The sequence below is a fragment of the Saimiri boliviensis genome, chromosome 4, assembly GCF_048565385.1.
Source record: "Saimiri boliviensis isolate mSaiBol1 chromosome 4, mSaiBol1.pri, whole genome shotgun sequence".
NCBI classification, from domain to species: domain Eukaryota; kingdom Metazoa; phylum Chordata; class Mammalia; order Primates; family Cebidae; genus Saimiri; species Saimiri boliviensis.
The window spans coordinates 35,768,568-35,796,066 of NC_133452.1; the positions used below are offsets into that span (position 1 = coordinate 35,768,568).

At 44.1% G+C, this 27,499-nt stretch overlaps 1 protein-coding gene across 1 annotated transcript in view; it reads left to right on the forward strand.

The window, feature by feature from the left end:
• Positions 1-27,499, forward strand: part of SLC2A12 (solute carrier family 2 member 12) — a 76,212-nt gene that overhangs the window by 29,041 nt on the left and 19,672 nt on the right. The window lies entirely within an intron of this gene.

Consider the following 27,499-nt stretch of genomic DNA (forward strand, 5'->3'; position numbering starts at 1 on the left):
GTCTCTGTGGGGAGGTCGTGAAGGGTAGCATCTATTACTTCACCTCCTACCCTATTCCCTTCTCTCGCTTTCTTTTCTAGTCCTCTCCTTTCTTTCTCTTTCTTTCTCAGTCCTTCCCTCTCTATCACAAAGTTGGTTTTGAAACTTGTTGACAAAGATCAAGGAGGCAATCAAATTGACTCAAATAATGGAAAGCATTGGAGGTTTGGGGCAATAAGAAGACATAGATTGTGCTGAAGAAGAAGGAATTTCCTGGAGAGAGGTAGGGCTCTGGTTCCAGGTACTGGACAGGGTTTCTGGGAAGAAGGTCAGGTAGGGGCTTGCTCTAGTCATCCACTGCTAACTCATTAACTGTTCATTCAAGTGATATGTATTGACTGATAGATGTTTTCATGACCAAGAACTATGCTGAATGCTGGGGAAAGGGTCATAAACAAGACAGATACTGTCCCTATCTTCAGTGAGATGGTAGGTGAGTGGACTGAGCTACACTCTCTGTATCTGCCTCTTTCTGGTCAGCAACCAGCAGGTTTGGCCTGCTTAATCTCAGTTAATAACTAGACCTGCACATGGCTGATATGGCCTCTCCTGCTCTAACTCTGCCTCCTCATTTTTCAGCTTCTACTCCCACTTCTAAGTGCACTTAGTTTCTAGATTCTCATTTGTTCAAATTCTTGGGTGAAATCTGATTGACACTGCTCTTTGCTGTGCCAAGTCAGAGATGGAAGTTCAGGCCTAATCAGCTGTGGCAAGATTGGGTCATGGTCCAAGGCGCGGAAGACTGAAAGTTGGCCCTTTCTCTGCACTGTGAGTAGACATACTTCCTCCTGTAAGATGGCTTGGGCAGGTAGAGTAAATATTACAATACCACCAGCCTCTGATGACTCAGTCTTCTTCCTGAACCTTAAACCTGCTTTTTAAAACTTAACAGTGATAATTACCATTAATGAACAGTTTCCTGGGAACAGATTTCTACCATTATTTTGGGATTCAATTATCTTGAGTGTATACCTATGAGATACTTATGTGGCTACTATGATACTTTAAACTAATGAAATTTGAGCTAACATCTTATTTGTATTTTTATTTATTTTATTTTTATTACATTTTTATTTTATTTATTTACATTTTTATTTCAAGAAACTCTTCAAAGCAGAAGGACAAGATATGGGTGCAGTCTTCTACTAAGAAACAACTTAGATTTGGGTATGAAACTTCTCTGTGTTAACAAGCACAGTAAGTTTTGTGCATTTGATAAACTTCACGTGGTAGTTCCATTGGTTTCTTCTGCCAGCATCTCTTCTTCTTGTATATTCATCATAAAACTAAAAATATTTCCTTTGTACATCAACTTTCTTGGTCCAATTTTTTGAAATGTCAAGAATCAACTGAGAGTATAAGAAAAAGTCACAAAAAAGAAAGGGATCCCTCCTCATTCTAATTCAGAAAACCTCTCAGGTTGAAAGGGTATACATCATGGCACATAGCATAATGTGAGAGACATTGATCTTAGGCCTCTTGAACCAACCTACTCATGGTTAGAGTCCTTTCAATCTCATGCTATCCATCTCTCTTTAGTTTTGGGGTAATTTTGAAAAATGCAGCAAACCTTCCAGTCTCACATATTATTTGATACCTTATTGTATTAGAGCAAAAATTCTCCTTTTCAGAAAACCAAATTTGATTTTAGAAAAAATTACTGGATACTGGGCGTGGTGGCTTATGCCTGTAATCCCAGCATGTTGGGAGGCTGAGGTGGGTGGATCACTTAAGGTCAGGAGTTTGAGACCAGCCTGGCCAACATGGTTGAAACCCCGTCTCTACTAAAAATACAAAAATTAGCTGGGTGCGGTGGTGCACAACTGTGATCCCAACTACCCAGGAGGCTGAAGCAGGAAAATCTCTTGAACCCAGGAGGCAGAGGTTGCAGAGAACATTGCATTCCAGCCTAGGCAACAGAGTGAGACTGTCTCCAAAACAAAAAAAAAAAAAAGAAGAAAACGTTATTGGTGGCTGTTTGTCTTTCAATAACACTCTATGCTAATTCTTTAAAAATATAGTTTAAGCTTTAGATTCCACTAATATTTATTGACACCTAGTATGTCAAATACTGTGCTAGGCAGTTTTTACATACTTTGGAGTACTTCATTTGACCTTCAAAACAAGCATGAGAAGAAAGGATATTCACTGCATTTTACAAATGAAGATACTGAGTCTCAAAGAAATTAAGCGACTTGTTGAAATAAATGAAAACATGTTTTGTCTTCAGAAATTCAACATTAATCTCAAGTCTAAGACAAGAATAGGCAATCCTGTGTTGGTCTCGAGAGTAAATGTTAATTATTTTTAGTTCAGTCTTCTCCCTGAAAGTCCACTAGAAGGAAGAATGAATAAAAATAGTGTATCATTGTCCTTCCATCAGAATACTCATGAAGCATTCTGCATTTTTGCGAAATAGAGACATAGTTCTTTTCTGAAGCTCTGCTAAGTAAGTGAACATGTACTTTTTATAAGACTGAATTATAGGAAAAAAGAGAAGGGTAACAAGAAGAAGAGAGTTTTTGCCACACATTTACTTGCATAACTGAATGTATTAAAATATTGAATGCAGAATTCAAGCTCAGCAGACATAACAAGGACCAAATTAACAATGACTTAAAGTTAGACGATTCTTTCTATTTTTTTTTTTTTTTTTTTTTTTTTTTTTTTTTTTTTGAGACGGAGTTTCGCTCCTGTTACCCAGTCTGGAGTGCAATGGCGCGATCTCGGCTCACCGCAACCTCCGCCTCCTGAGTTCAGGCAATTCTCCTGCCTCAGCCTCCTGAGTAGCTGGGATTACAGGCACGCGCCACCATGCCCAGCTAATTTTTTGTATTTTTAGTAGAGACGGGGTTTCACCATGTTGACCAGGTTGGTCTCGATCTCTTCGACCTTGTGCACCCGCCTTGGCCTCCCAAAGTGCTGGGATTACAGGCTTGAGCTACCGCGCCCGGCCTGTTTCTTTCTCTCTTACTTAACAGGTGTAGTTGGGTAGTTCTGGGTGTTGTGGAGGTACCCAGGGTCACACACCCGAAGTCTACAGTTTTTCTATACCTTATTTCAGCCACTACTTTAATATTGGTTTCTAGTCTATCATGATGACCATTTATATAAGATGCATTTTAAAATCTCGTGCATATTAAAATGCATTTAAAAATCTCGTCATTATTTATTCATAGCTAATGGTCCTTTGGGAATAAGTAAAAAACGCACGAGTGCAGTCAACTAAAGGGAGGTTGGGTAGAGAAAGGCCTGGATCATCTCTAGACAGCCTGAGCAATTGCAGCAGGGAGTTAGAACGGCGGTGAGGGATACAGTAAGGAATTTCTTACAGGGATTCGGCATCGCACAATTGTAGGAGAAGCTGAGAACACAACGGTCTGGAAGGGGACAGTTGGGGAAAAAGGAAAAATTTATTAATCAAGGCACGGAGCAAAGTCGGTGAAGAAGCCACAGAAGGCTGTGGCTTTGGCATCTGGCGGTGGCCTGAAGCTTCTGCTTGGCAGCAGAGCAGACAGGAGAAAAGCTGGACTCAAAGCAGAGGGAAGCAGAGATGACCCACTGAAATCCAGTAGACAAACTGGAATCCATGAGCAGAAACTGCAGCACGCATGTCTCTCACCGCTTCACTCTGGTGAGGCAGGCGACCTGCAGAAACCCTGCTGCCTTCTCCCAGAGCCCGCTCCAGTGCTTGGAGAAGTTGCAGAAGGAGATCTGGCCAAACTCGCTGCCCCCCACCCCAACAAGTGGACCCAGTACGAGCAGCAGGGTGCACGAGCTGTGGGGGTGGCTGGGTCTGGCACCAATGTCTCAAGCACAGCACTGTGGGGTCACTTTGGCCTTCCAAATCATGCAAATTTCTCTTCTTTCCAACCCTCACCGAGAACTACCCAGGGAAGGGAACTGATATGTCCTTCCGGCTTAGCTAAGTAACACAGCACAAAATCACCACCGTAACAGACTCTGGCCTAAGAGAGAATACATGTGACTCTGGGCGAGAACAATTTCAAAAGGTCAAGGGCCCTGAATTCAGTCCTTTGTTGCGATAAACTTTAAAAATCAAAATGTTAATTATTCAAATATATGACTAGCTTCCATTCCATCTAAAACAAGAGGTGAGGTCATTTCGTTAAGGTCTCCTGGGCTTCTGTTTCTTTAGCTGTAAAGCTGAAAAACACATTTGCTAATGCATCATAAAGGCTTTCCTGCTGTTTTCTCAGGAACGTTAATTATCTCCCTTGAGCTGATGACTCTCACTTATCTCCAGTTCCATCTCTCACATGATTTCTGCTTCTTTTTTTCCCAGTTAGTACTAAACTCTTTCCCCTCCACGCTTCACTGTCAGCTAAACACAACAACCCTAAAGCTGAATTCTTTTTCCTTATACCAGAGTTCTTTACCACTTCCATTCCCTTTCCAGAGAGCAGTCACTCTTCCTGCTACTTGGAGCAATGCTCTGGGGCTTTTTCTCAGTTCAGTCAGTGATTGCAATGGCTTTTGTATTTATGGTTTCCTTCCTATTTCTGCCAGCCAGTGCTACCTCTTATCATCTCATTGTCAGATTACTGGGATACCCTTCCAGAAGTCTTTGTCTATTCCAGGTCCTTCTCACACCCATCCATCCTCCAGACCACTGTCAACCAAAAACGAGTGACCAACTCTCCAAAGCAAAGAGTTTAATAGGGAAGAGCAGGAGGTTTGCGAACCTGTGATATGCATGCTGTGATGGATCATAGACCTATCTGGCAGCTGGGGTAAATGGGAAGCTTTTAAAGACAAAAAGAAGTTGGCACAGACTGTAACCAAAGGTTACAGAGAGCAAAGGCAACAGGGGTTTGTTACAGGAGCTGGCATTAGCTTATTGGTTGGTAGAGACAGACTTGCTAGGCAAGTGTCCTTGTGTAAACAGAATATTTGGAATACTACAGTCTTGAGGGATTTTCTTGCAATAAGTCCTGTTACAGGAAAACCATGTAGTACGTACAGAAATCTCTTGTAATAAGAGCTCCTTCTTTCTTGCCCTCCTGACTCCATTTTGTTTGTGTTTTGACATAAGTGACTCCATTTTGGTACTGGCAACTTTCATACCAGTATTCTTTAAATACCATTTTTCTCATGTCACCAATCTTTACAAATCTTCAAAGATCGCCTCCTTTTTCCCATGACATACAAGTCAAATGCCTTTCAAGATGAAAGGGAGATTAGAAATCATTTGGTGCAACATTTTTCTTTTTCTTTTTTTTTGAGATGGAATTTCACTCTTGTCGCCGCCTAGGTTAGAGTGCAATGGTGTGATCTCGGCTCACTGCAACCTCCGCCTCCAGGGTTCAAGAGCTTCTCCTGCTTTAGCCTCCCAAGTAGCTGGGGTTACAGGCACCCACCACCACACCTGGCTAATTTTTGTATTTTTAGTAGAGACAGGGTTTCACCATGTTGGCCAGGCTGGTCTAAAACTCCTGACCTTAAGAGATCCACCCACCTTGGCCTCCCAAAGTGCTGGGATTACAGGCATGAGCCATTTAATAGAAAATAAATAAAAGAAATTCTGGGAGATTGAGGACACACATATTTGAGACTAGAATCCTAGATACTTGAAGGCTAACCCATGTTCTTTCTCCTTCTGTGTCACCTATGGCTAAGGTAAAAACTCTGTGGTTTTTCAGGGCCCTCCATTATCTCACCCAGCTCTGTCAGGGCATCTGCACGACCATAGGGTCAAAATTTACTTGTGCTCTAGGGCCACCATCCACTCCACGTAACAGACAAGGTGATTGATGCCCCCGGGATTGTGCAATGAGGCAATACTTTACCTTTGTGGGTTTATTTCCTACTGCTCCACACCCAGCTCAATAAACACAAAGCACTTTTGTGTCTTCTTCCTTCCCCCTCTACTCTATCCAGATCCTTTTTTTTTTTTTTTTTTTTTTTGAGATGGAGTCTTGTTCCCATTGAACAGGCTGGAGGGAGGCTGGAATGGAGTAGTGAGATCTCGGCTCATTGCAACCTCCATCTTCTGGGTTCAAGCAATTCTCCTTCCTCAGCCTCCCAAGTCACTGGGATTACAGACGTGCGTCACCACACCTGGCTAATTCACCCAGCTAATTTGTGTAATTTTAGTAAAGATGGGGTTTTGTCACGTTGGCCAAGCTGGTCTCGAATTCCTGACCTCAGATGATTCACCCACCTCGGCCTCCCAAAGTGCTATGGTTCCAGGCGGGAACCACTGCACCCGGTCCCTCTTTTTGAAGCTTAATGGAAGTTTTATTTCCACTTTGAATCCACTCCATTTTTTAGAGGTCTTTATTTGTATGAGCTGCTAGTGTGTTTCTAGAGTAATTCAGTTCTGGGCTACCAAGAGTGTAAATCTAAAATCAGAAAACCTCTGTTCTAATCCCGACCCTTCTACTTACTGGCCATGTGATCTCTAAGTGATTTTTCTTCTCTGAGCTGTTTCTAATCTATGAAATGGGCATAGTAATAGCTGTCCTATCTCCTCGAGTACAGGTGCACATCAGATGACCTCATATATGTGAGAGTGCTTTAGATGCTATAAAGTATGAGAGTATGATGTAACGTAAGTGACAATGCGAGAACACATGTTAGTCCTTAGCAATAGTGTGTGTTTATTTGGTTTATTAACCAGAATGTAGATATAAACCAGAAGCATTTTCAAGAAGGAAACGTCTCACATTTTTTCTTTCTGACACTTTAAGTGAGCAACGCGTGAGTCTTTAAAAATCAGGCTGGTTTACTTACCTTTGTGTTTTAAGCGGGGAGGAGGAAAAGGACGTAAAAATGTGATGCAGACATAGGGAAGATTTCAAACTGGGCTTCTGTACTTGTGTAAAGACCTGGCTAGTGGGCCGGCTAGGGACCAAGTAAGCTAGAAATACTATCCTGTTTCTGCCAGACACTATCACGAGGTTTTTGCAGAACGATTCCTCACTTGGACATAATTAAAAAAAAAAAATCTCTTTCTGATTTTTGGCTGTAAGAAAAGATGCAAGAGATTTAGTAGTGTTAAGAAACAATTAGTGGCAGGGATTCAGGCATTTCTTTGTTAAGGCATAAATAGTTATTCCGGAATTTTGGACACCATATCTAAAAGTTGTTCTAGGTGTTTTTGGATCCTCTGCTTTTTGCTGCAACGTAGAGAAGAGGGGCTTTGGAGAACTTCTCAGACCAAAAGCAACGCCAATGAGATGGAGAATCTCAGGGTTGAAGGAAGATGGCGTCTAGGAAAAGGAAATTCTTACGTCTCATGAACTGTCCAGTTTACAACTGCGGGTGCAAGGACTGGCCTGGGTATTCACACTTGAGGCTTGGAGTCATACTGTCAGAGGCAGGAATCCACATCACACCTTCTAAAGAGAACAGCCATTTCACATTCTTATCTTGGGGCTATGAATTCCTTTCATGTTTTTAAAAGAGATCTGCATAATTATCCTTTTTTCTTGCTAAGAGCCAATCTTTTATCTCCATATTCACGTTTTAGTTTCTTTCTCTTGTCTAAAGAAAATATACCGTAGTAATTCCATTTCAATCCCCAAAACTGTATTCTAGGGCATTGGTATAAACTACATATACTAGCTGGACTTTAAAGAAGATTTTTATTAGGAACAAGCTTTTCATACCAGATCTTGAATGCATTACAAAACTTATTAACCTGATGTGATTAGTGTGCGACCCGCAGAGACCCTTCCCAAAGCAAATGAGAGCGAGGAGTTGTTAAGCCGAGTCCAGGTTTATTGGGGTTTGCGGGCAACTCGAGCGGGAGAGGGAAGAGCTGCACCCAGCAGCTGCCGGAGAGGGTTTTTATAGGGACGGCGGCCTGTTTAGGCAAGGTGTTGTGAAGTGATTGGTGGCGGTTGGGCATGGACGAAGGGGGAGTATTGTGGAGTGCAGGGATTGGCTTAGCTTTGGCGGGCTAAGGTGGGGAGTACAGGTGAGGTGTTATGGAGTGATTGGTGGAGGTTAAACAAAGAAGAAGGAAGAGCCATGTGGCAAGAGGGGATGGGCTCCGGAGGCGGTCCGCTGGATGTGGGTCCCGGGCATGGGGAATGGGCCCTTTCTACCTAACATTCCCGACTCCCTAAAAAGGGAAAAAGGGCCACGAGGTCGTTCTGGCTACTTCCTGCTGAAAATGGGCGGCGGAGGGATCTGATTTTCTTTAGGGGGTTTGGGAAGTGGGCAGAAGGGCGTAGCTTTCCATGGAGGTTGGTGGGTGGGAAGTGACGTGATTGTTTCCGGGGGGCTGGTGTTGGTATGGTGTTATCGTGGAAGACTGGTTGTAGCATTATCTGGTTGATGGTAACTCGGGTTAGTTCTTGGAACCGCCGTTGGAGAAACTGGAAAAAACAAGGAGCAATGAGCAGAACAAGACAGATAACCAGTAAGGGACCGAGTAATGGGAATAGGAGGGTGTACATGGAAGACGACCACTATGCGGAGGCTTCTGTTGAGAACTTGTAATTCTGGAGGCTGGTTTTGATTTTTTTGGAGATTTTCGATTCGCGTTTCTACCAGTCCAGATTTGTTGACATAGTAGCAGCATTCCTCTTGTAGGAAGATGCAGGTTTCTTCACGCTCCGCCATAAGTAGATCCAGCGCTTTCCGATTTTGTAGGGCTACCTGGGCGACCGAGGTGATCTGTCGTTGGAAAGATGTTAGAGACGCCGCTGAGTCCTCGATGGCTGCCTGAAGTTGTGAGGAAAGGCGAGCCAGAGCTTGGTGAGAATGGAACAATGCCCCTCCTCCTAACCCCACGGCCAGCGCGGAGCCTGTAAGGGACAGGCCCAAAGCCACCGGGGGGAAGGCCGCCCTTCGGGTGCGATGAGACGGAGCCTGTGGGACCTGTAGTAAGAGGAACTCGGCCGGAGAGTAGACAGTGAGTCGAGGTACTAAGGTGACTGGAAGGCATAAGAGGGTTGGAGGTTGGCTGGAGGACAGGGTTTTGGTTAGGGTGCGATTGCACTAGAAGAAAATGCCTCATGGAGCGGTTAGGTCGGTCGAAACCTGCTTGGTGTGGTTACAATAGGAATAGTTGTGGCCTAGGGAGTAGCAGGCCGGGAGCTGAGACTCAGGTAAGGCATAGAGTTGTACGTTAGGAATGGGAGTAAAGGGGATAGATGATCCCGGAGCATTACGCGGAAAGGGAACTGGTACCGCAACGAGAGGAGTCTGTCCTAGAGTGGCACACAGAAGGCAGGAGGTTAAATTAGTAAGTCCGGACTGGTTAGCAAGTGCTAATCCCTCCCTGAGGAGGGTGATTCATGAAAAGGGGTGTTGTGGGGTTGGAGCTGAGTGTTTAGGATTTGCTCCTGGATTTGTATGGAGGAACGAATCTGTGAAGAGGTGAGGACGTAGGCGCGCCATATGTACAGGTGTGAGGACGGGTACGATTGTTTTGGGAAGTCATAAAGGGCTGCCTTTTGAGGACTGGTCTATATTTGGTTCCAAGGGTCGGAAATGGTTAGAGTGAATTGGTTTTTTTCCCTCAGTGGTGGGAGTTTTAGATAAAAGTGAGTGATGGGTTTGACCGCTTGGGCTTGGGTATGGCGTTGTTTTTCCAAGTTACAGGTTGACCAGACACAGCCCAGACAAGAGTACCAGGAAGAGGTTTGACAGGTTGAAGGCTGTCTGTAATGGAAGCAGAGTACAGGGTGGGTGACTTTGGAATTATGAAAACTAGAAAAGTTGAGTTGTAGGGGACGTGAGCCCCCTGTTGCGGGACAGTCAGAGGTGGCTAAAAGACGGTTGTGAGAGTAAGGGGAGGAGTTACAGATATGATGTGTTTTGGTATAGTTTTCAGTAAGGAAGAATCTCCAGACATACTGAGAGGAGCTAAGTTTTGGTAAGTTTGAGAGATAGAGGGCCAGTAGGAGTACACTCCCAGCGGGGAGAGAGAGAGCCATCAGGGCACCTCTTCACTCGGGACAGGTGGACCCACGACGGGATTTGTGCGACCTTAATGGCTGAAGGGGTGGCGAGGATAACTGTGTAAGGACCCTCCCACCGAGGAACTAGGGGCTTTGGGGTAAGGTTTTTTATGAGGACTGAGTCACCGGGGGAGATACCCTTGGAACTGGTAGGAGAATTAGAGGGATGGGGTATGGAGGAGTTGGCGTGTTCCCTGAGGAGGTTTCTGAGGAGGGTGAAGTAGGGGAGATAGTTTTCTAAAGGGGTTGTGTTTGGAGGTGGAGGGGTGGACAGCAAAAAGGGGCGCCCGTAAAGGAGTTCGAACGGGCTGAGCTGTGATGAGCCCCGTGGACGTGCCCGCAACCTGGCAAGGGCTAAGGGAAGCAGGGTGATCCACGACTGTCGGAGTTCTAAGGAGAGTTTGGTGAGCTGCTCCTTGATGAGGCCATTGGCCCGTTCTACCTTACCAGAAGACTGGGGATGATAGGCAGCCTGTAATTTCCACTGGATTCCTAAGGAAGTGGAGACAGCGTTAGTAATCTTTAGAGATGAAAGCTGGGCCGTTATCTGACTGTACGGTGGCCGGGAGTCCAAACCGGGGGATGATGTCTTGGATAAGATGAGTGGCTACTGTTCCCGCCGACTCGGAGGCTGTGGGATAAGCTTGAATCCGGCCTGAAAAAGTGTCGACAATGGTTAGTAGATAGTGGTATTGTTTGTGTTTTGGCATGTGGGTAAAGTTAATCTGCCAATCTTGGCCAGGCAGAAACCCACGTAGTTGATGAAGTTGACGCCGAGGATGACAGGAACGTTGGGGGTTGGCTTTTGCACAGATAGTACAGGAGGACTGGACCTTCTGTATGGTGCTGAGGAGGTTGTGGGGGTGAAAACGTGGACTGAGGAAGTGGTACAAGGCTTTGGGTCCAATGTGGAGTGAGTTGTGAATGTCTTGAATTATTTGGTACCTTTGTTTTTCAGGGAGTATAAGGAGATTGTGCTTAAAAACCCAGCTGTCCCTGAATTGAACATTGGGTAAAGATTGAAGGTTGGCTAACTCTGTGGGAGAGTATTGGGGGTCGTATGTTTTGGAAAGGAAATAGAGAGTGGTGGGGGGGGCTTTTTCTTTGGCTGTTGTTTTTGTAACGGAGTCAGTAAAGGCACTTCCCTTAGCTACAGGAGCACGTGAGGATTGGTGTCCCCTGCAATGGATGATAGCTACCTTACTGGGGAGCTGGATTGCCTGAATAAGCTGAGAGATGAGTTTTCCATTGAGAACGGGGGTGCCTTTAGTGGTAAGGAAGCCCCGTTCTTTCCATATCATGCAGTGGGAGTGAGCGATTAGGAAGGCATATTTGGAGTCTGTGTAAATGTTCACTACTTTTCCGGTTGCCCAGATTAATGCCCGAGTAAGGGCAATTAACTCAGCTTGTTGAGAGGTAGTTTGTGGGGGCAGAGGCTGAGCTTCAATGACGTCAGTGTCTGTAACAATGGCATAGGCAGCTTTCCGCGGTCCTGGGGTGGTGAGGGCTGAACTACCGTCAACGTAGAGAGTGATTGAGGCTGCTGGAATAGGCTGGTCAGCCAGATCTGGGCGCGGGGACTGACTGAGCTCAAGAATTTCGGAGCAGGAGTGCTGTGTTGAAGGCTCCGAGGGGAGAGGAAGGAGGGTATCCAGGTTTAAAGGGGAGCAATGTGAAAGAGTGATTGCAGGGTTTTCGATGAATAGTACGTGTAGAAGTTGAAGTCGGGAGGGCTCGAGATGAGTTAAAGCTTGGTGAATAAGTAGGTCAGTGAGCCGATATGGGGAGAAAACTTGGAGGGGTTGGTGCAGATTGAGTTTTAGGGCCTCAGTAGTGAGGTTGACTGCCGCTGCGAGGGCCCGTAGGCATGGTTGCCATCCCTGTACAGTGGGGTCTAATTGTTTGGACAGACAAGCTATTGGCAGGAGGGTGGATCCTATTGGCTGAGTAAGGACACCTACTGCTGTGTGCTGCTTCTCGTCTGTATATAGGTGGAAGGGCTTGTTTGGGTTAGGTAGAGCTAGACTGGTAGTTGTGGATAAGGCTTTTAGGAGAGCATTAAAGGCCTGGTTAACAGTTTCCTGGGAGGTTAGGGGTCCTTTAAGCGAATGCGAACAGGCTGATGATGGGAGGCCACGGAGGGAGTACTGGTATCCCATACCTGTGGGCAAACGCTAGGAAGGAGTTGGACGGCCTGGTGGGGGGCTGGCGGATTGGTAACCAGAGAAAGAAGGAAGATACTGGCATTAGCATGTGGGAAGACGCTAGTTGCCTGCAGTTTGGTTAGAATGCGCCGTCCTAAAAGGGGCACGGGGCATGAGGGGATGACTAGGAAGGAGTGGGTGGAAATGGAGGAGTTAAAAGAGCATGTGAGTGGAGGGGTTTTGCGCGGTGTGGATGGAGACCCGTCAATTCCCACAACAGAGACCTGGGAAGGAAGAGTTTGTCCTGAGTAGGAGGGAAGCACAGAGTAGGTAGCCCCCTTGTCGACTAAGAAGGAGACACTTTTACCCGCTACCTTGAACACAACCCTGGGCTCGGCAAGGGTAACCGGGGTTGGGGAGCCAGGGCTCCTCTAGTCGTCTAACAGCCCTAGAAGTTCCGGGAACGGAGAGTTCTGGGCGCCTGGTCCCTGGGCGGCACGACCAGGTTCCAGGCCTCCAGTGACAGCCCCTTGCTGTCCAGGATGTCGGTCCAGAGAGACCGGGACCCTGGGCAAACTGGGGCAGTCAGACTTCCAGTGTCCCATAAGCTGACAGATGGGGCAGGGCTTGGTGGGTGGACGAGGCTGGGGACAGGCCTTGGACCAGTGTCCTTCCTTCCCACATTTAAAACAAGCACCTGGAGGGGTGCGAGCGGTATTTTGTGGGCCCCGGTTTCCTGCCGGCCGCAGGGCCGCTACTAGAGCCTGGGTTTGTAAAGTGACCTTCTGTTTCATTTGGGCTTGGCGGGCAGCCTCGGCTGTGTCTTCCCTTGCGTTAAATACTTTAAAGGCCATTTTTACCAGGTCCTGTATAGGGGTTTCCGGACAATCCTCAACCTTTTTTAGTTTTTCTTCGGATATCAGGGGCAGACTGTGAGATGAAATGAGAGGCGAGAACAGTTGCCCCGTTTTGGGACGCGGGGTCTAGCCGGGTGAAACGGACAAGGGCATCTTGCAAGCGGCTGAGAAAGAGAGCGGGATTTTCATCTGGCTTCTGAGTTATTTCTCTGAGTTTGTCATAGTTTACTACCTTATTGGAGACAGTATCTATGCCTCGTAGGAGATATTGGAGCATGCGATCGCGAGCTGGGATGTGGGATCCTGGCCCCTCCTGATAATTCCACTGGGGGTCTGTGCTAGGGAGAGCTTCAGCTCCAACGGGGACCTGGTTGGGGTTTATAGCATGGTCCCTGTCAGCTGCATGCCTAGCTGCTGCTAGGATGCATTCATGTTTTTCTGCGGTGAGAGTGGAAGTGCAGATAACACGGATATCATGCCAGGTAAGACTATAAGCCTGAGTGAGGTACTGAAATTCCTTAATACAGGTGGAGGGGTCGGCTGAGAAAGATCCAAGCCAGCGTTCAATTTGAGCCAGGTCTTGGAGAGAGAAAGGAACGTGAACTCTGACGAGTCCCTCCGTCCCGGCCACCTCGCGGAGCGGAGCTAAGACAGCTGGTGGGTGGGATCTAGTACGGGCCGAAACTGGAGAACTTAAAGGGGGCGGCGCCGCAACAGTTGGAAGGGAGGAGGAGGACGAGGAAGGAGGAGGAGGAGCTGTGGGAGTGGGGGCAGGGTCTGCAACTGGCGGAGGAAGGGAGTTGGAGTGAGCAGGAGGGGGATGGGATAGGTGGTCAGGCAGCTCCTCCTGCTGTTCGTAAGGAGGGGGAGAGCTGACCTTGGGAGGGGAGCGAGCTAAGAGAACTTGATGAGTGGAACAGGAGGAGCAGAGGTCGGGGTGGGGACGCAAATCCCAAAAAGCCTGGACGTACGGCACCTCGCGATCCTTGCCAGTACGGCGACAAAAATTGTTTAGGTCTCGTAGGACGTTAAAATCGAAAGTACCAGTCGGAGGCCAATGTGACTGGTTATTAAGCTGGTATTGGGGCCAGGCCACTTGGGACAGGAGGATTTGGGAGTAGCCCAGCTGAGAAAAGTTGAGGAGTAAGCACCTGAGAGGGGTGTTGTTAGGAATTTGAGACTCCGTGTTCCCCATGGCGCGTGTGGCAGGACCTTTCCTTTAGCGGGATTGGGCTAGAGCGGTGTGGGAAGAGGCGTCCCGTCTGTCCCACAGCCCCTCTAGAGGACGGTAGGAAGAGTCAGGAAGGGCGTCCCCTTGTCTGACCGTTCCTATTGTGGAAGTGGAAGTGGGGGAAGGACCAGAGGAGGCGTCCCTCGTCTGATCACTTCCAAGGCTCCTGGAGCCTGGTTGGAGGATCTGACTCTCGGGCCGGCCGGCGCTTGGCGAGGGATCCGTGGAAGGGGAGACGCAAAAGGAAAAGAGGCCACCACACGCACCGCGGGGAAGATAGGCAAGTAAATGGACTTACCTTATCCGGAGTGTGGAGGCCAATTCAGAGGAAGGGGGGTCGCCAGAGGGAGGGGGCCGCTGGTGGACCAGCCGCCTACACCTCCCGGGTTTCGGCACCAAATGTGCGACCCGCAGAGACCCTTCCCAAAGCAAATGAGAGCGAGGAGTTGTTAAGCCGAGTCCAGGTTTATTGGGGTTTGCGGGCAACTCGAGCGGGAGAGGGAAGAGCTGCACCCAGCAGCTGCCGGAGAGGGTTTTTATAGGGGCGGCGGCCTGTTTAGGCAAGGTGTTGTGAAGTGATTGGTGGCGGTTGGGCATGGACGAAGGGGGAGTATTGTGGAGTGCAGGGATTGGCTTAGCTTTGGCGGGCTAAGGTGGGGAGTACAGGTGAGGTGTTATGGAGTGATTGGTGGAGGTTAAACAAAGAAGAAGGAAGAGCCATGTGGCAAGAGGGGATGGGCTCCGGAGGCGGTCCGCTGGATGTGGGTCCCGGGCATGGGGAATGGGCCCTTTCTACCTAACAATTAGTGCTCAGGTATTTCATTTAGAGAATTTATTGCTTGTAATACAAACAAATCCTCTGTGTGAACAGAATTATGAAGGGAAAAGTACTTGCTGTTCTAAAGCAAAATTGAAAGCAAGATTAAACCATTCTTATTAGACCTTCTTAAATATGGATTGGCTTAGAACAACATTCTTAATTGTGCTAGATCACAGCATGGTTTTCTTCTGCCAGGAAAGGTTTTTATTCTTAGATTAAAGTAGGTCCCCACGGCATTTTACTTTCTGGTTCCCTGTTTCCCTAACTGTGAAATAATTGGGTTGCCCAAGAATTTAGAATTCAGAAGAGGGTACACATGTAATCTTATGGTTTTTCTTTCTTTCTTTCTTTCTTTCTTTCTTTTTTTTCTCGAGAGGGAGTCTCGCTCTGTCATCCAGGCTGGAGTGCAGTGGCGTGATTTCAGCTTACTGCAACCTCCACCCTCCAGGTTCAAGTGATTCTCCTGCCTCAGCCTCCCGAGTAGCTAGGATTATAGTTGTGTACCACCACCACGTCCCACTAACTTATGTAGTTTTAGTAGAGACGGGGTTTCACCATGGCCAGACTGGTCTTGAGCACCTGGCCTTAAGTGATCCACCCTCCTCGGCCTCCCAAAGTGCTGGGATTACAGGCATGAGCCACTGTGCCCTACATCTTATGTAGTTTTAAAATGCATTTAAAATATGCTAAGAAGGGGATCCATAGGCACCATCAGCCTACCAGAGAGGAGAAAAGCCCCTCCCTTTCATTTTTCTGTAGCTAACATTAAAACTCTTTCATCAAATAAAATCAGAATATAAACTTATTAATCACTCTGTTGTCCATCTCTTATGTTTCATTTTAAATATGTTCAAAATCTTACCTCAACTCTCCACTGTTTCTGGGGTGCTCTTGATCATCACTTTAGCTCCTTTTAATAACAGAGTTTTTCTGACATGGTTCAAGTTTCACAACATAGAATCACAGATTCTTGACATTGTGAAGACATAGAATCATGTGCAGATTTTTGTATTCATGCTTCACAAGTAAAGTCAAGATGAGCCAAAACCCAAGGCATAATATTATTATTTCATGAGTTCATCTGAGGTGATACTTGTGTAGAAACTCAGCCCTCCTTAAAATAGCCACTGTAACTCAGAAAAACATGTGTGACTGGCTTTTATTCATAACAATTATAAGGGCTTTTTTCATCCAAAAATTTATATTTCCATAAACTAGTTAATTATCCTCTTCTTTCATCTCAGGATAAATAACTTTTCACTGTGAGCAGATGGAAGACATTTTTCCCAAGGTCGCATATGAAATTAGGTACTGAGGCTATGACTTCAGCTACCTTTGTATTCACATATTCAGGTGACTGGTGACGTCAAATAACCTCCCCTGATCTGTTCTGCCAACTCTGAGGACTCAAATGGGCAGGAATTCCAGCAAGAAAACATCTTGGAGTGAGCACGAAGAGAAGATAAAGAAGTGGTAGGGACTCATTGATTCACTCACACATCCAGCAAGTGTGTCTTGCTCACCCACAACATGGTGGGCACAGTACCAGGTGCTGGAGATCCACATCTTACCTTCATGGAGCTAGTGATGGAGACAGGCAAAAAGAAAAAAAAAAAAAAAAAAAAAAAAAAAGAGAAAAAAACACACCTATGATACAGTTTCAGGAGACAGAAGTGTTAAAATTTAAGTGGAAGTAAGAGTAATAAAGAAAAATAAAGGAGGGTAAGTGAAAGGGTATGCTTGAAGGAGGGTTATTTCAGATATGACGATGACTGAGACATTTCTGGGGTTATGACATTTGGGTCCAGGTGTGTATGAAGAAAGCAGTGTGATGATCTCAGAGGAGGGGGCCTTGAAGCAGAGCTAATGACAGGTCAGATGGCTTTGAGAACATGAGCTTGAAGAGTGAGGAGAACTGCAAGAAAGCCATCGTGTTTGAATTTGGACCTGGCTTTGGCATTGGAATGCTTGGCCTTGGATCTCAACACCACTGTGTAGGACTTTGGGCGAGTCCGTTGATCTCGCTAGCTTTCAGTTTTCTTATCTAGAAAACAGAGCAGTCGTATCCACCTGTGGCCTAAATGTGGAGTTAAATGAAGCAGTCTGTATAAAGTCCCCCTAGTTCAATGCATGGTGTGTGGCGTGGACTTAATACACTTAGTCATTAGTGTTACTAAATGTCTGGCTGTGGTCTAGACATGAGGTGAACAGTTCTGATAATGCCAGCACTGACTTCAACAGGCATTTTGCTGAAGTCACTCTGGGACACACAGAAAGTGCTTCAAGCCCTTTATTGATTTACGATGCTGTGGTCATCTTTCCCTCCCTCTACACATAAATCCAGCTGAGTCAGGACCACAAAGACCAGATTTGTGGCTTTGAGAAGTATAGTTCAATCCTAGGTCACCTGCAGTCTAGAGGGCTTCCTAGGAAACCAGACAGGTTTTAAGAAAATCATAAAGCTTTGGTGAAAGACGAAGGGTGAGATATAGGCTGAGAAACATGCACATGTCCACTCTTCTAAGTTGGCACAGCTAATTTAGACTATACGTCCTGTACAAACATAAACTCTTCCCTGTTCACGTTGGCTCCTCCAAGACTCACATGGCACCTGGCCCATAATTGGGGCTCAATAAACATTTGTTGGATGAATCAAAAAATTCTTTCTAGAACTCTTTCAGCTCCCATGATTAAGGGGGAGCTCTATCATCTGGGGCTGGATATCCTGATCTCCTCTAGTATGACTCTGACCCAATATCCAGGGAGTGAGAGGTGACTGTGGTTTGTGTGGAACCTCATGTACATTTGACCAAAAATTATTTCTGAGTAAAGCTACTAAATTGAGGATTCAAGGCCATCTCCAATATTTGGTGACTAAAGCATGTTTGTGTTTTAAATTCACTAAAATTAAGGCCATTTAAAAAAATTTAGTGTTAGATAAAATTAATTTCTAAGTTTTTCTCTAAATATAAGACCCAGCTTTCTCTGACAAAAAGATTGAGAATAGCTAATCCAAGGTAGGATAATTATCCCTACCTTGGTTTCATGTAATTGAATGTTCTTAAACTTGACTCTTTACCAAAAAGATTGGAGGAAATTCCTTCGATGGTTTTCCTAAGAGAAATGTGTGACTATCTAAACCTGGAATTTGAGAGGGAGGTGTTTTTGCTTACCTAATTAAACATTAGAGTTTATGGAAATATTTTAATGGATTATCTCAGGCTTAAGAATCACATTAAATCTCTCAGATGTGAATGAGCAATCTAAAATTGATAATAGCAATAAAACATCTTTGTAGAAAAATCATGCCATAGCCACAAGTGATCAAACTACCAATAACTGTAAGGGGCTGAGATTTTATCCCACTTGCAAGCTAACAAGTTAGCCTGTTATTTCCACAAGCTAACAAGTTAGCCTGTCAATATCCACAAATGGATATTGACAGAAAACACAAGGCTCCTTGGTCAGAGACAAAGGGCCGTTTACTATCCATAGCAAAACAGTAGCCAGAACATCAGTACTTGCCCCGGTTCTCCAAGCCCCAAGCCCCAGTACTCACAGGTCATCACGAAGGGGGCCAGATGACACCCTCACATAATTTTTTTTTAATGAGGGAACCCCAGCTTAGCAAAGCCACATTTTTTAATATATATATAATAGAGGTAAAGCCATCCTGATGTCTTCCCTGGAGGGAGACATGATCTTTATGTATGTATGTATTTATTTATTTATATTCTTTTGTTATTTTTTCTAGGAGACATTGTCTTTAGCGAACAGGCAACAAATCCGCCTTTTGCTCCAGCAGGTAGCACTGTCTTTATCTCCAAGGCTATTTATTATGCAGCCTACATCAAGGTTATTATGCAAGCAGCCTTGGAAAAGACAGCCTGGAGCAAAGACAGTCAGTGCCTTTGACCACAAGACATGAAGAAATTTGAGAGACCCACGGAAAACTGGCTCCCAACCCAAATATTCTAACTCAAATGTCTTTCTTTCTGTTCTAAACAACACATTAGAATTTTTGAAAAACTCAAAGACCCTAGAGCCTAGCTTTTTGTTCTGTTTCATTATATGGAGCTGTACCAGCCTACTAGAGGCTGGGCATCAATGTTGGAAGCGTAAGAGCCATCTGCCATAAAATTTAAACTTAGATTTAAACAAATAACTCTGGCTCTTCAAATAAAAATTGTTCATGTGATGTGTGCACAACTAAAGATTTTGACAGTTCCAGGGATGTGGAGCAGCAGGTTCTAATTTGGAAGTTTACTTAGTGGCTTCATTTCAAGACCTAGTGAGTTTAAGACAAAGAGGCTGACATTGCAGAAGCACGTCAGGTGTTTCAAAAAAGATTCTGCTGTTCTTCAGATTTCCTCCAAGGCTCCAGGTCCCTAACATGCAGAACCATTACAGTCAAAGGCTTTTTTAGTGCTCATCTTCCTCTTCCACCATTCTTGTGGGATAATCACATACCTTTAGAGAAAAGACGTATTTCAGACATTATTATTTTTTGAACAGGAGATAGTTATTTATTTTTTAAATATATATTTATTTCCAACTTTTACTTTAAAAAGTTCAGGGGTACATGTGCAGGATGTGCAGGTTTGTTACACAGGTAAACGTGTGCCGTGGTGGTTTGCTGCACAGAACATCCCATCACCTATGTATTAAGCCCAGCATCCATTAGCTATTCTTCCTGATGCTCTCCCTCCCCCGACACACTCCTTCAATGGACCCAAGTGTGTGTTGGTCCCCACTCCATGTGCCTATGTCTTCTCATCATTCAGCTTCCATTTACAAGTAAGAATACACAGTATTTAGTTTTCCGTTCCTACATTAGTTTGCTAAAAATAATGGCCTCCACCTTCAGCCGTGGCCCTGAAAGGACGTGGTCTTGTTCCTTTTAATGGTTACATAGTATTCCACGGTGTATATGTACCATGTTTTTTCAATCCAGTCTCTTATTGATGGGCATTTAGGTTGATTCCATGTCTTTGCTATTGTGAATGGTGCTGCAATGAACATATGTGTGTATGTGCATTTATCATAACAATAGGATAGTTTATATTCTTTTGGGTATATACTCAGTAATGGGATTGCTGGGTCGAATAGTATTTCTGCCTCTAGGTTTTTGAGGAATCGCCACACTGTCTTCCACAAAGGTTGAACTAATTTCCACTGCCACCAACAGTGTTAAAAGTGTTAACAGAAGAGTTTTGTTATTAAATGCAGCCATTATACAATAATAGCCACATAACAGGTTTATGTTGTTGTGTCTACCTTTAAGATCTTTCAAATCTTGTTTTTCCCTTTAAATCTTAAGTTTCAGTTATCATCAATATTTACACAAACACCAACTAATTAAGTCAAAGGTCATTTAGAATGATGGGAATGGTGAATTATTTGGTCGTCTGGCATCAGTCATGAAAATAATGCAAAATACATGAAAAAGAGCACCCATGTGGTTCTGTGCAAACTTTGCATCCAAACAACACAGGAAAAACATAAAGAAATATGTGCACTTAGCTAATTAAATCCTGTTTTCCCCTTTGGAATTAGATGATGCAGTAGTAGTACCTAATAAAACCAAAGAGTTTAAAACTACATTTTTGTAGCATAAGCACAGCTAAACGCATAACAAAATGACACCATCAATCCTGTCACCATGGGCAACTGCTCACATAATATGTCAGTGTTTAACTTACCTCTCAGTCTAATACTCCCATTATAGTTCTATAACCTTGAAAATGATAAATATTGGACTGTAATAGACATTAAAGTGACAGGCTAAGGTTTTAATACTATCTAAATAAACGTAGTATTCGTGTGTTACTTTGCCGTTTTCTAGGACACAATGTTAAGAATTTTTCAAGGAAAATTTGCGACATTTAAAACATAATACTTTCCTAATTAAAGTATCAATCATGAAAAATGTACAACAGAAAATATTATCTCTGAAGCCACGACATTTAAGTTATAGCTCAAACTAGAAAAGATCAGTTTCTTATAGCTCCTTCCTTTTAGGCTTGGCATGTTTTGGTTTTGGTTTTGGTTTTCTTTTCTTTTTTTTTTTTTTTTGAGACAGGGTCCCACTTTGTCACCTAGGCTGGAGCACAGTGGCACTCTTGGCTCACTGCAATCTCCAGCTCCAGGGTTTAAGTGATTCTTCTGCCTCAGCCTCCTGAGTAGTTGAGATTACAGGCAACCACCACAATGCCCAGCTACTTTTTTTTGTATTTTTAAGAGAGACGGGGTTTCTCCATGTTGGTCAGGCTGGTCTCGAACTCCTGACCTCAGGTGATCCACCTGCCTTGGCCTCCGAAAGAGCTTGGATTACAGGCATGAGCTACCACACCTGGCCTGACTTGGCATTTTGAATGTTTAGTTCAGTGGTCTGCAAATTGGGGTATGCCTGATCCAGGGTAGGGGTCCCCAACCCTGGACCGTTAATCGGATCGGTACTGATCTGTGTGGCCTGTTAAGAACCCGGCTGCACGGCAGGAGGTGAGCTGTGGGTGAACAAGTGAAGCTGAGCTCCACCTCCTGTCAAATCAGCTGCAGCATTAGTCTCATAGGAGGGCAAACCCTAGTATGAACTGCCCATGTGAGGGATGTAGGTTGCACGCTCCTTATAAGAAGCTAACAATAAATGCAATGGGCTTGAATCATTCTGAAACCATTCCCCTTACCCACTGTCTGTGGAAAAATTGTCTTCCATGAAATCAGTCCCTGGTGCCACAAAGGTTGGGGACCACTGCTCTAGGGAGTTGACTTTCTGAAGAGTACTTCTTCCATGATAATTCAAAGCAAATCAGTTTCCAGAGATTCAGGTTCAAAAAAGTCTGTTTCTTAAAATTTCTCCTTTCTCATCTCCCCAGTTATAACTGTTCTCCTACTTAAAAGAAAGCACACTTGTTACTATCAGAAATATTATTTTGGTGTATGTCCAAAATTGTAAAAACCTAAGAACACTAATCAAAAAGACAATTGGAAATATTGGTGTAGGTGTTCAAAAATGACTCTAAAGCCTAGACAATCATCCTTTTATAAGTCAAGATATTTCCAATACTTTGCTTTCAACAAAAAATAGAGGATCATCTAATCAAGTTATCAGAAATATATAGTTACAAATAGTTTTTGTTATTCAAAGAAATAGGTGACTTTGCTATTACAAATTTTTTTCAACTCCCCATATTTTAATTATTCTTGAGAACAATAATTTTCATCCATTAAAAAAGTATAAATGTATCATATTAATCTAGAAATAAGTGACATTCACCCACAGATACAAAATAAAGGAAAAAATTTCCCATCCATCTCGATGAGAAGTATTTCTAATACATTTTCATTTTTCCTGTTTAATAATCATTTCTAAAATACGTAAGGTATTTCTATAATTTTGAACCATTTATAGTAATTATTATGTTAATAACAATTCAGACAAATTCTTAGAAGGACTTAGAGTAAATAAAAATAAATTTCATTTTAAGGTCATATTTTATAAAATTATTATGAATATTATTTTTTGAGACAGAGTTTCACTTTTGTTACCCAGGCTGGGGTGCAATGATGCAACTTGGCTCACTACAACCTCCACCTCCCGAGTTCAAGCAATTCTCGTGCCTCTGCCTCCCAAGTAGCTGGGATTACAAGCGTGAGCCACCACGCTTGGCCTAAGGTCATATTTTTTTTGAGGGATGTATGACACGGTGATCAATAAAAGACTTTTCAGCTCAAAAATGCAGTACAGTAGTTTAAAATACGAAGTGAAATAGAAACAATGTAAACTTTCTTCTAAACACCTTGTTCCCATAGTATTTATTTATTTATTTACATTCTAAGAGACAGGGTATTGCTCTGTTGCTTAAGCTGGAGTGCAGCGGTGTGATTGATCACAGCTTACTGAAACCTCAAACTTCTGGGTTCAAGCCATCCTGCCACATATACCTCCTGAGTAGCTAGGACCACAGGCATGCACCACCATTCCTGGGCATATTTTTAAAATTTTTTGTAGAGGCAGAGTCTAGTTATGTTGCCCAGGTTTGTCCCAAACTCCTGGCCTCAAGGGATCCTCCTGCCTCAGCTTCCCAAAGCACTGAAATTATAGGAGTGAGCCACTGTGCTGGCCTGTTTCTAAATTTTCTAAATGGATGACCATGGCTATCCAATAGTTATGGTATTTGAATCCCACAGGAAACATTTAAAAGAGTAATAAACTATTCTACTTTAAATGTTAGAGTTTAAATACAAGTTGCATCCTTCGCTATTATTTAATTTATGGTGAAAAAAGTGTTGGCTGTTGGCTTATAAATTAAAGAAAATACTTAGTTTTTAAAATTCCAGGTGACACAAGCCAGAGAGTTTGAAGCCAATTGTCGTAGCTCTCTCTTATCCCTAGTTGGTGCCTGCTCACAAAAGAGCTCCATTTTTAACTCTAGCATTCATTTTTGAGGGCTCTTCCATTTAGTCCAATTCCCCCTTGTATATTTTTTTGAAAAATCATTTCAGTTGGTTTTGACTAGAAATCATTAGGACAGAAAGATGAGAGAACACTAAGCCTTTATTTCATTGCCATTTTTAGCTTGTAATTTAAGTAATTCAAGATAATATTCTTGAAAAAGTACTTCTTTTACAAAAGGCCATGGGTGGATATGACTCAGGGAGACAGAAAACAAAAAGGAAAAAGTAATTAAGGCAACCACATCACTGCCAGTGTTGGCGATGGTAACCTATAGTGGGATTCATTTACTTATTTATTATTTATTTATTTTTGGAGACAGAGTCTCACTCTGTCTCCCATGCTGGAGTGTAGTGGTGTGATCTCAGCTCACTGCAACCTCCATCTCCCAGGCTCAAGAGATTCTCCTGCCTTAGCTTCCCAAGTAGCTGGGAATACAGGCACCCGCCCCCCAACCCTCCTGTCTAATTTTTTGTATTTTTAGTAGAGATGGGGTTTCACAATGCTGGCCAGCTGGTCTCAAACTCCTGAGCTTAGATGATCTGCCCACCTCAGCCTCCCAAAGTGCTGGAATTACAGGTGTGAGCCACCACACCTGGCCTTTTTTTAAATTTTTTTTTTGAGACAGGGTCTCGCTCTGACCCCTGGACTGGAGTGTAGTGGCATGACCAGGGCTCGCTGCAGCCTCGATCTCCTGTTAATAATTCAGAAAAACTCTTAGACATTCTTAGAGTAAATAAAAATAAATTCCAATTTAAGATCATAGTTTTAATTTGATCTTAAAATGAAAAGATCACTCACTGCAGCCTCAATCTTCCTGCCTCAGCCTCCTGGGTAGCTGAGACTACAAGCACGCATCACCACACCTGGCTAATTTTTGTATTTTTTGTAGAGACGGGGTTTCACCATGTTGCCGAGGCTGGTCTTGAACTCCTGGGCTCGAGCGATCCACCTGCCTCGACCTCCCAAAGTGCTAGTATTACAGGAGTGAGCAACCACATGCAGTCATATACTTGTTTTTAAAGAACCCAATTTTTCCACTTAGGCAACTTTTGAGGTCAGAATTTAAACATCTGCTTGGAAGGGAAGAGCACAGTCCCTCTCAAATTCACATTTTAATTACTCCTTTACAGTCAGAGAGGTAGGTGTGCTGCATGCTGCTGACAAAGACAACAAAAACCGAGGATTTTTCCCTCCTACAAAGCATAGGGCATGGCTCCTTTGCAGATCAAGTTGTTTAAAACTCTGCAGCCTGAGTGTGGAGCTTCCTCCAAACTGTTAGGAGTTCTCTGGCAAGACTTTCAGGACCTCTGTGAGCCTTTCAAACCCTGGCCTAGCATGCCAGGTGGTTTAGGAAGCACTCAAGCCAAACAGAAAGTATGCCTGGAGAGCTGCAGAATTTAAATCTGAAGGTATAGAAGGTTAAATGACAGTTTCTGTGGGAAAAACTGGGGCAGTAGCCTGAAACAGGTAGGACGGGGAAATACACATATGGTGGGGCTGCCATTTCCATTGAATATCCCTATTCATCCAAGTCCATATCCTCAACCGAACACAGACAGACTTCAACATACTTGCTCTTCATGATCTTTTTATGCCACTCTGTGTAGCCACAAACACTCTGTCTGTGGATTTCATCTGGATCAGGCAAGTTCTGATGGACAGCCCTGATGATTTAATACCCTGTGAAATATGAGTCCCTTATCTATAAACAATGACCACTCCTCTGCCCCCACAAGTCCAAAATTTCTTCCATCATTGCAACATAGACAAGACCTTAAAGACTGGTGCAGACCCTGACATTTATAAGGGTATGAATTGCTGAGGCAGTCCTGAAATGATGGGATTGAAAGTGGAGTAACATGCGTTGAGGAGAATCGTTTTAGTGCCTGCTGAACTGCAGTGGCCGCACTCAAGAAGACTTCACTGTGTCTCTGTTATGAGTGCTCTGTGGACTCCTGATGAACAAATAGGACAATGTGTATCCCCTTTTGGCCTGTCATCAGGGTAGGGAATAAAAAGGATGCCTAGAGAGAGCCACTGCTTCTTTGCTGTGGTAGTGAAAGGGAGCCCTCCCCTGTGGCAATAACTTGATTTTCCTGGGGAAGGAATTGGGCCATCTCATTCGGAAAAGGAATTCATGATTAAGAAAGCCACCACCTCCCAGCACTTTGGGAGGCCGAGGCGGGTGGATCACGAGGTCGAGAGATCGAGACCATCCTGGTCAACATGGTGAAACCCCGTCTCTACTAAAAATACAAAAAATTAGCTGGGCATGGTGGCGCGTGCCTGTAATCCCAGCTACTTAGGAGGCTGAGGCAGGAGAATTGCCTGAACCCAGGAGGCGGAGGTTGCGGTGAGCCGAGACCGCGCCATTGCACTCCAGCCTGGGTAACAAGAGCGAAACTCCGTCTCAAAAAAAAAAAAAAAAAAAAAAAAAAAAAAAAGAAAGCCACCACCTGTTATTATAAACATAGACACATTAAATCTCATGTGTGGTTCGTATCTCTTATGAATGACTAAGAGTTTCTCCACTGCTTCTGCTTTAGGTATTGACAGAATCTTTCCAGAGAACATCCAAGCTGGTGAGATTTTGGACTGTCTTGCTTCTAGGTCTGCCATGCAAAGACTCTGATCCTTTCAGTGATACTGTCTTGCTGCACATGCTGCTTTCAGATTTGTTTTTCCTCTTTCTGGAGTGGAAAACCTATGATTTTACATCTCTGAAATCATTGTTAAAATAATATTCTCTCTTTTTAAGGGTGGGGGACAAAGTCTCACTCTGTTGCTCAGGCTGGAGTATAGTGGTGTGATCATAGCTCAGGGTAGCCTTGATCTTCTGGGCTCGTGCAATCCTCCTGCCCCAGCCTCCCAAGTAGTTGGGACTATGGGTGAGTGCCGTCAAGCCTGGCTTATTTTATTATTTTATTTTATTTTGTTATTTTAAGGAGAGACAAGATTTCACATCTCACTATGTTGTGCAGACTGGTCTCAACTCCTGAGCTCAAGCAATTCTCTCACCTCAGCCTCCCAAAGTGCTGGGATTATAAGTGTGAGCCACCATGCCTGTCTCAATATTCTTATTTTTAACTTGACAGGCTCCACATTGGGAGGCTGAACCATCCTTGTCCAAACACTTGTCAGTTGCTGCGACATCCAGTTTGTCAATATTAGATAAACCAAGCCATCAATTATTTAATTCCTTCTATTCAATCAAAAAAGTAGACTCTTTCAGCAATGATACAGTTATTTTTGGAAGCATCAGGTATAGGGCTCGCTTGATAAGTTTCCTTTGGAACAGAGACTGAGGGAAGTCTTTTTTTCCAATAATCAACTCACTGATCACTGACTAAACTGCCCGAGGACTTGACTCAGCTGTCTAGGACAGGCTTGCAATGGGGATCTTGAGTTTTTCTAGACAAGTCCCTGGCAGTTCAGACTGAGCACATGTGATTGCTGTTTTGTGTTTTGTTGGCGAAGTCCACTTTTGATCATAGCAGGATCAACTCATTTTCATTTGAGGCCAAAGTGGTCCTGATGAGCCCAGCAATGATTCTCCCCAGATCTCACCAAATAATTCCAAGAGGTCACCACGATGAAAGATGGGGAGGGAAAGAAGGAGGTCTGAAAGGTGATGAGGTGAGGATGGAAGTTGAAACAAGAAATCCTGAGCTATCTTTACAAAAAAAAAAAAAAACAGAAAAAGAAAAAATGAGAGTGCCCTTTACCCTATCACCTCCTCATGGCTGTTAAAGCAAATGGTTGTAGGAACCCTCAGCTTCACCTGGCCAGCATCGAATACCCATGGCAGAAAGGGGTGTAAGGGGGTTGGTCCATGGCATGTATTATTTAGTTTAAAAATCAGATTTATGTAATTTTATATTGCATTTGTCCAAGGACAGGTCTTCATTACAAAGCCTTCATAAGAATTATGCAGATATCATTCTACTCAGAGCTGGATCTTCAGTCTTGCAAAGCTCAAGACAGGGTTGCCTGAGCACTAAACTGGTCTCAT